The sequence below is a fragment of the Gossypium hirsutum genome, chromosome A08 (assembly GCF_007990345.1).
Source record: "Gossypium hirsutum isolate 1008001.06 chromosome A08, Gossypium_hirsutum_v2.1, whole genome shotgun sequence".
Classification (NCBI taxonomy): domain Eukaryota; kingdom Viridiplantae; phylum Streptophyta; class Magnoliopsida; order Malvales; family Malvaceae; genus Gossypium; species Gossypium hirsutum.
The window spans coordinates 17711209-17721142 of NC_053431.1; the positions used below are offsets into that span (position 1 = coordinate 17711209).

The 9934-nt window shown below is 39.3% G+C and overlaps 1 non-coding gene across 1 annotated transcript; it reads left to right on the top strand.

Moving 5' to 3' along the window:
- The first annotated feature begins 8181 nt into the window (after positions 1 to 8181).
- Positions 8182 to 8288, top strand: LOC121205693 (small nucleolar RNA R71). The gene has a single exon (XR_005900769.1). It is a non-coding gene; the product is annotated as a small nucleolar RNA R71 (small nucleolar RNA).
- Positions 8289 to 9934: the final 1646 nt, after the last annotated feature.

Genomic DNA, 9934 nt, shown 5'->3' on the forward strand with positions numbered 1-9934 from the left:
AGACATTTTGAAAAATACGGGTTCTAAAATTTCATTCTAATTTAAAGCCAATCAAACATCATAGTGTCCCTATTATGGACCTACAAGGTCCAAAACATACATTAAAATCGATCCAGGACTAAACCGAGAACTATTGAAAACTTTAGTAAAATTCATAGGGTTATGCCTTACACATCCGCGTGGAGGCAAAGCACACGCCCGTGTGCTTAGGGACACGTCTATGTCCCTCAACTATGTTGAATTATTTGAATTTATTTTTCATTTCGAACCTACAGGGTTTTCACACGGCCAAGCACACGCCCGTGTCCCTCACACGGCCTAGACACGCCTGTTCGTGTCCAAAAACCCAAACATTCTATTTATGACATCATCACTCATTTTGAGGCACAAACCCATGTGCTAGGCCGTGTCCTCCACATGGTTGAGACACACGGTCGTGTCTTTCCCCGTGTGTTTACTACCATGCAAACTGACCTAAAATTGTAGGTGCAGGGGACACACGGCTAGGCAACACGCCCATGGGGGCTAGCCGTGTGTCACACACGGCTTAGACACATGCCCGTGTGGACCTTTTTAGGGTTATTTTCCAAGCCTTTGGTCACCCTCTATTATCCATACACACTTAAAGACTTCAATGGTATTTAACATGGCCTCATTATCGCATGTTAGCCTCATCTCATCAGCTTAGTCAGGGATTAACATAGCACATTTTATATTTTACACTTAGGCCATATTATAACCATATACATTGTATGCTATGTCCACTCTCAAATTATTAGGTCCATTTCAAGCATCCATTCATGATAAACTTCGTCACCATATTGATCGCGTGGTTTCATGATAGGTTTTAAATATTTATAATTACTCGTTCTTGAACTAACTATTATCGCGATATAGGCAAGTGTACTTATCGAACAGTAGTATAGTTTTAGCAAGACCGGATTGTCGAACCCAAAGGAACTAAAAGTACTAGCAATAACTATCTTTTTATTATCCAGCCTAAGAATAATGGAGTTTTGTTTTAATTAACTAATTATCTAAACTAAGAACGCACAAAGAAAAGAGTTGGGGAATTGCTTTTGGGAAAATCGATTGACTTGAGACAATACCTAAGGAAAAATCCACCTAGACTTTACTTGTTATTCTGGCTCAAAATCGGACGATTTATTCATTCAACTTGTTCCGTAGAGATCCCTAAGTTATGTTATTATCCCTATTCAATACTAATAATGTCTAATCCCTAGATTGAATAACCGAGACTTTTCTCTAATTACCACTCTAGGGTTGCATTAACTCGATCTGTGGATCCCCTTATTAAGTTTCACCCTAACCTGGCAAAATCTTGTCACCCTATTTCTAGCACGCAATCAACTCTGCATAATTATGACAAAAATACTCTTAGACAAGGTCTATTCCTCTCTAAATAAGAGCATGTCTTGAATCATTATCTGGGGATATCAAAACAAGGATTAAGAACACATAATTAAGAACAAGTCAAATATTTATCTTACGATTCAGAAAATAATAATAAGATTCATCTTAGGTTTCATTCCCCTTAGGTATTTAGGGGATTTAGTTCATAACTAAATAAGAAAACATCTCCGAAGAATAAACAATACAAAAAATAAAGAAAACCCAAAACTCCTGAAAAGAAATTGAGGCGAGATCTTCAGTCTTGATGATGAATCCGGCTTTTGAGATGGATCAATCGGCTTCCTTGGGGTAATTCCTTACCCCCTTCTCCGTCTCCCCTTTTCTTCCTCCTCTAGGGTGTATTTATAGGCTTTGGAATGCCTAGAAGCCCTCAAAAGTGCCCTTTTCCGAATTGGACTTAACTTGGGCTTGGTAGGGACACGCCCGTGTGCAATTTACTTCAGGCAATGTTCGAGCCTGTTAGAATGGCACGGGCGTGTGCTATGCTTGTGTGAGTCGTGCTCTAATTCTGCCAGATTGACACAGCCTTGTGGTTTGCCCTTTTGAGGAGGTCCAGGCCGTGTTGGTTTCGTACTTTGGCCTATTTTCTCTGTTTTTGGCCCGTTTCTTGTTCCTTTCGCTCTTCTATGCTCTCCTAAGTATAAAACTTGAAATTAAAGCATTAGGAGAATCAAATTCACCAATTCTAATAGAAAATCATCCATAAAATGCGTTAAACATAAGGGAAAAATATGTATAAATTATGGTTTATCAAATACCCCCACACTTAAGCATTTGCTTGTCCTCAAGCAAAATCCTCAACTCATAATCAAAATAAATTCTCCTCAACTTATAATTCTTATCGATAATATCTCAAAATAATCCATAGCTAATCATATATTGAGAATTCAACTAAAAGAACATAAAAGTTTCAAACATTCCAAGTTGAGTATTTAATCATGCAAACATAGGTGTCTCTCCGCATCTAAGTGGTTACCTTTGATTCAGAATATCACAGAGTTTCACATCCTCACTAAAGATTCACTCAAATCACTCGAGGTGTTTAAGGACAATAAATGAAGCACTCGATAGTCAATAATGAAAAGTCATTGCCATAGGCTTGCATGAAAATCAAATCTCCACCACTATAATTTAAGATGATACATCAATCAAAAGGTCTTTAGAGGGTTGTAGTGCGGCTTGGTTAGGGGGTGTGGTCACAAGCTGAAAGAAAGGGTTAGAATCGAGATTGAATTGAAAATTTTTCCTAACTAGAAAACGGGTTAATCTTCCCTTGCGTACAATAGAGCTTCTCTCAGAATATGAAAGTACAGATATGTATACATTATTCTCCTTCTTCTCTCAGAAAAAAAACATAGCTAGGCAGTCCATTCAACTCAAATCTCAAAAAAAAATAGGGATTAATTTAAGGGGTTTCAATAATAATGGGTTAAAGGTTAATATTAAGGGTAATACAAGAAATGGCTTATTAGGCTTAAGGGGGTTTTCTAGGGGTTAATCATGGAGGTAGGCTTTTTATGGCATGAGTGGGTTAATCCTAAGTGCCTTAATCATTTTGATATATCAAATCAAATAGTGTGGTCTCGACATGCATAATCAAGCAAGTTTTAGAATAACAATTCAATACTGACGCACTCAAAGCAATAATAAAAGTGAGCATGAAAGAATTAATAGATGCTCAAAAGGCTCAAAAATCTCACAAAAAATTATGTCTTTTTGATGTTTAGACTCGTGAATTCCAATTCAAAGTAATATCTAGACTCGGGGAAACAACCTATAATTTTAAATTCTTAAAAATCAACTTATCATACTTGATTCACTAATGTCTTAAAGTTTAAACAATCAATGCATAAATGCCTATGTTTTAATTCAAGATATATCAATCAAAATCATAAATCAATTAAAATTTATCCTAAATATGATATGAGAGCTTTTCAAGAGAACAAGGTGATCATTCAGGGATTTTTCTGATAATGAAATAAATATCCCCCCACACTTAAGATGAACATTGCCCTCAATGTACAAAGGTAGATGTTAGAGTATAAAAATAAGATAGAGAGATAAGTAGAACTTCCTGTAGATGAATTCCTCAAACTTTGAGGTTTGGAAAGTGATCTGTTCAAGAGTGAAGGAGGATGCTCCGGCGGTCGTAGAGGTTCATTCGGCCATAAGTCCTGCGCCAAAAGAATATTATATCTGGTGGTAGCTATGATCGTGGTCGAGCAGGACATGACAGTCGTGGAGAACCTTTCCCAGTGGAGTTTTAGTTCCTATGTGATGATGAGCTTAAGAGCTCTATATAACTGTGATAAAATCAGGAACTTTTTAGGGGATATTAGGAAGAATAATTACTCAAAAAGAAAGAATCGAATTTAATAATTAAAAATAAAATTTCTAGAATCTAATAAAAATTAAAAACATAAAATAAGAAAAACATATTTCTAAACATCTTTCGCTGAATGGTTCGCGAGGTGGGACTGGCGATGAGTTGTGGAGGTGCTGACAAATCTGCTGTAGAGTATATCAATGTTGTCAAATCATTGAAAACACTGCTGCTCAAATCGGGTGAGGCGCTGAGAGATGTCATCATATGAAGCCGCTGCATGGGTGGACGATAGGGTGGTGGTGGCTGAGTCGGTGGGCCCTCATGCTGTGGGGGGACATCATCAGGAATGTCCTCGTAGGCCTCCTCCTTGGTAGATTGAGCTAGGCGATGCTGGGGAGGGTAAGTTCCTCGGTGCCTCTTGATCATCCTCATGCTAAGCATGCTCGAGATGCCTTATGGAGACATCTTGCCAATGAGGGTGAGGGATGATTCTTGGGCCGCAGTGTTGAGGAGCCCGAAGTGTCATGCCAGCCTAGTCACGTAGGGGCCAATGGATATGACCCCCTTCCGATGCCGCTGTCTGGTGCTGAATCGCAAGGGCAATGAAATAGGCAAGGTCGATGACGTGCCCTTGCGACATGCACCATAGGAAGTAGACGTCGTGGGTGTTGACGACGCCAGTGCTCTCTCGCCTCCCTGTAATCGTGTGAGCTAAAATAGCGTGTAAGTACCTCAGGGATGGTGGGAGAATTGATGCCTAGGAGCGGCTAGGGTTGTATGAGGTCGTGCTAGAGGTCAAAGTGTGCCAACACTTCGAGGGAGAAAAATGTATGTAGCGACTGAGAGCATGTAGTTCATTCTTCTCTCGAAACTCCTCCGTATATAGGCCTAGAGTAGCACCGAACTCTGGGATGTTTAGCTGGCGGATTAATCCACCTAGGCGAAACTGGACCGTGCCGGGATCATCATACCTTGTCATTACGGTCTGGAGATGGAACGTTGAGCATAGTTCCATCTTGAGCTCGAGGTATGTCGGCTCAATAATCTAGAAGAATAGCTCCCAAGGGTCAGTGGTTAGGAGAGCTCGAATCGCGTCAGCCATCTAGACTTATTCTACGGCAGCCCAGTCGATGCAACGGCCCGCAATTAAGGGTCGAGCCCAAAGTATTTAGAACAGTTCTTCTTGAGGCCCTCGGGGAAACTGTAGGAGAGGGTGACAGATTTCAGCGATTGGGCCCGCAGAAGAAGACACTCCCTTCTTCTTCTTCGAAGCAGGTACAGTGGTTTTCTTTCCTCTTGACGATGACATGGTACCTGCGATTAGAATCATCAAGTGGTCGAAGTAAAAGGAATACAATTTCCAATTAAAAAGCAGACTTTCAGTCACCACCAACATAACTAATATAATAATTTCGTGACTTTGTCATTGTATGTAGTAATGGCATGTGTAAAAGAATGAAGCCTAGCAACATGAAATGTATACGACATAATTGAACAATGCAAATTACATAAGAGATATTGGTCATGGGAATATCATAAGAATGGGCATGGTAAAATCATGGGTATAAAGTTTCCTAATCACTTTATTTAACATACAATGTATAATAACTAACTAAAAGCGCAAACTAAATGATAAAGTAATGAACAAAAATGGAAGATAGTTTAAAAGAAATGGAAATTATTATAATAATAAGCATTAGTAATCAGCAGAATAGAAGTGAAGAGAGTAAACAAACGCTAAGGGAGAGAGTTTGGGCATCAAAAATGAAGTTGAAGGCAGCGAACGGGCGTGGCAGGGGGCCGTATGGTGTTGCAACGGCTAGGGTTAGGGTTTTTTAATGGGGAAGAAAGTGAATAGTGTAGGATATTTATAGATTTTTAGGCACACGGCCATGGCACACGACCGTGTTCCCCAATTTCAGCCCGTGTGATTCGCGAATTTCAAATTTGGGTGCATCTGACATTTAGTACACGCCCGTGTTCCTCGGGTGTGTGGGTTTACACGGTCGTGTTTCACGGCCGTGTCTAGCTTCGTTTGCTTCGCCTATGCCCGTGTGTTCAAGCTCTACACCCGTGTTAATTTAACAGGTTCGACCACGGGTGTTAGACACGGGCATGTCGCACGCCCGTGCTAGTTTCTCAGTTTCAACCACGGGTCTTCCACACGGGCGTGTCACACGCCCGTATTGTTTTGGCAAGCTCGACCACGGCCATGTCGCACGGCCGTGGCGTTTTATCGTAGCCTGTGTTGGGGAAATCTTTTGCCCTATTTTCACACGGCCTTAAGCATGCCCATGTTCTTGGCCGTGTCTCTGTGGGAACACCTGTATTCAAGATCTCTATTAGTAGGTTAGGAGTTAAATACCAAAATTTAAAGAAATAAATATTGTTAGTGCTCGGGTTGCCTCCCGAGAAGCGCTTATTTATAGTCTAAGCTCGACTTACCTCTCCGTTGTATGGTCATGGAGTTTCGAGGAGTTTATACTCGTCATTCCTGCTATCAGTCTCATTAAAATAAGGTTTTAAACGGGTGTTGTTTACCTTAAAAGTGCCGAACCTAGGATCACTCACCTCCACCGTATCAAATGGAAGAGTACTGAATACCGTAAGAGGAATTTCCTCATTCGGTGTGGTAGTGACAATGTGGGGATCTGCGGCATCTAGTAAGACTTTATCACCAACCTTAAGTTTATTTGGAGAGGTATCGGGCTCGTTTTGGCGTAGTTTCAGTTTATGTGGTCGCCATTCTCTAGCTCTTCTATCCACAGCCTTCGCTATTTATGAATAGATACTTTATTATTGTTTGAGAGTGGCTCATGTATTTCCTTCAGACTTATTTTCTGCAAAGTGGGTTGTATCATGTGATCAGTTTTAATAGAATAGTTTAGATAATCACCTTCAATTTCCGATGTGTTGTCAGAATTACGAGCTTGAAAGGTGAGTGTTTCGTTTCCTACGCAAAGCATGAGCTCACCTGTGCCAACATCAATAATTGTTTTAGCAGTTGCCAAAAAGGGCCTCCCTAAAATCAAAGGGGTGTTATTATCCTCCTCTATGTCTAGAACAACGAAATCAACGGAAAATATGAACTTATCTACTTTCACTAGTACATCTTCAATAATACCCCTAGGAAATCTTATAGTTTTATTTGCCAATTGAATGCTCATCCTAGTTTGTTTAGGTTTCCCAAGACCTAGTTGCTTAAACATTTTGTAAGGCATGACGTTAATACTTTCCCCTAAATCAACTAATGCATGACTTATATCTAAACTACTAATTAAGCAAGGGATTGTAAAACTCCCTGGATCTTTCAATTTGTGGGGTAGCTTATTCTGTAGAACAGCTGAGCAGATTACGTTTAGCTCCAGACTGCGTTTAGCTCCACACATGACGCTTCGTCCAACTTCCGTTTATTTACTAAAAGCTCTTTTAAAAATTTCATTGCATTCGGCATCTGCGACAGAGCTTCAATAAACGGTAAGTTAATATGTAATTTTTTCAAAAGTTTGAGAAATTTTCCAAATTGTTCGTCTGAGCTGTCTTTCCTTGTCGCGTTAGGATAAGGGACACGAGGTTTATATTCTTCATTCACCATTTTGTTATGACTTACCTCACTTTTACCTTTGCTCACCACAGTTTCTTGCATCAATTCTGGCTCAGGCGCAATGAATCCTTCCTTATCTTGAGTACTAATTTCGTTGAGGTGTTCCCTTGGGTTAGGTTCAGTATTACTTGGTAAGCTACCCTGTGTTCGTTCGGAAATTAGTTTGGATAGCTGGCCTATCTGAGTTTCGAGTCATTTGATCGATGCTTGTTGATTTTTAAGTGCTGTCTCGGTATTTTGGAAATGGGTTTCTGACATTGATATGAATTTTGAGAGCATCTCCTCAAGGTTCAGTTTCTTCTCTTGTTGATAAGGTGGCTGTTGAAAATTTTATGGCTTTTGATTCCCTTGAGCACCTCAGGAGAAATTGGGATGGTTTCTCCAACTTGCATTGTAAGTATTATTGTATGGGTTATTTTGAGATCTAAAGTTATTGTTACCCATATAGTTGACATGTTCCTCTTCGGTTGTAGGATTGAAAGATTGATATTCTGTATGCACACCTCCTCCACTTGAGTCACACCTCATTACTGGATGTACCTGCGTAGAACTAAGAAAACCATCAATCTTTTTATTGAGAAGTTGTACCTGATTTGACAGTATAGTAACTGAGTCGATGTTATAAACGCCGGCTGTTTTTGTTGGCTTAGTCCTCATGACTTGCCACTGATAGTTATTCAGTGACATTTCTTCAATGAATTCATAAGCTCCTTCAGGTGTTTTGTTGTTGATGGTTCCGCCAGTAGCTGCGTCAACCATTTGCCGAGTCGAGGGATTCAAACCATTGTGGAATGTTTGTACTTGAAGCCAAAGCGGTAACTCATGGTGAGGGCACCTTCGCAATAGATCCTTGTATCTCTCCCATGCATCGTAAAGTGTTTCCAAATCCATCTGCACAAAAGAAGAGATATCATTACGTAATTTAGCTGTTTTAGCCGGCGAAAAGTATTTTAGTAAAAAATTTTCGGTCATTTGTTCCCAAGTAGTAATAGACCCTCGTGGTAACGAGTTCAACCACTATTTAGCTTTGTTTCTCAGTGAAAAAAGAAAATAACCGAAGACGAATGACATCATCAGAAATGCCATTTATTTTAAATGTATCGCAAAATTCCAGAAAGTTTGCTAATGAGCTTGGGATCTTCATCCTGCAAACCATCAAACTGAACAAACTGCTGTATCATTTGAATTGTGTTAGGTTTCAGTTCAAAAGTATTTGCAGCTATCGCTGGTCTAACTATGCTAGATTCAGTTCCTACTAGAGAAGATTTAGCATAATCATACATAGTACGTGGAGCAGGATTTTGATTAGCCGCAATTGCAGGAGCTAGCTGACTGCCTTGGTTTTCAGCCATCTCTTCGGTTGGGGGTTGAGTATCGTCTTCTTGCTCGTTTTCTGTGTATCTTAAGCTGCGCCTTATTTCTCTTTGGTTTCTACGAACTATGCGATTGATTTCTTCGTCAAAAAGTAATGGTCCCGACGGGTTTCTTCTAGTCATAAACTATAAAAACCTGCCAAGAGAAAGAAAAAGTAAATTAATTAGTAATAAAAATAATAAAATTAAATTGCATGAAAAGTAAATGGCTAAAGTAATAAAAATTGAGTGTTCCTAATATTTTAGTTTCCCGGCAACGGCGCCAAAAACTTGATCGCGTGGTTTCGTGATAGGTTTTAAATATTTATAATTACTCGTTCTTGAACTAACTATTATCGCGATATAGGCAAGTGTACCTATCGAACAGTAGTATAGTTTTAGCAAGACCGGATTGTCAAACCCAAAGGAACTAAAAGTACTAGTAATGACTGTCTTTTTATTATCTAGCCTAAGAATAATGGGGTTTTGTTTTAATTAACTAATTATCTAAACTAAGAACGCACAGAGAAAAGAGTTGGGGAATTTCTTTTGGGAAAATCGATTGACTTAAGACGATACCTAAGGAAAAATCCACCTAGACTTTACTTGTTATTCTAGCTCTGAATCGGACGATTTATTCATTCAACTTGTTCCGTAGAGATCCCTAAGTTATGTTATTATCCCTATTCAAGACTAATAACGTCTAATCCCTAGATTGAATAACCGAGACTTTTCTCTAATTACCACTCTAGGGTTGCATTAACTCGATCTATGGATCCTCTTATTAGGTTTCACCCTAATCTGGTAAAATCTTGTCACCCTATTTCTAGGCGCGCAATCAACTCTGCTTAATTATGACAAAAATACTCTTAGACAGGGTCTATTCCTCCTCTGAATAAGAGCATGTCTTGAATTAGTATCCGGGGATATCAAGACAAGGATTAAGAACACATAATTTAGAAGAAGTCAAATATTTATCATACGATTCAGAAAATAATAACAAGATTCGTCTTAGGTTTCATTCCCCCTAGGTATTTAGGGGATTTAGTTCATAACTAAATAAGAAAACATCTCTGAAGAATAAAGAATACAAAACATAAAGAAAACCCAAAACTCCTGAAGGGAAATTGAGGAGAGATCTTCAGTCTTGATGATGAATCCGGCTTCTGAGATGGATCAATCGGCTTCTTTGGGGTAATTCCTTACCCCCTTTTCTGT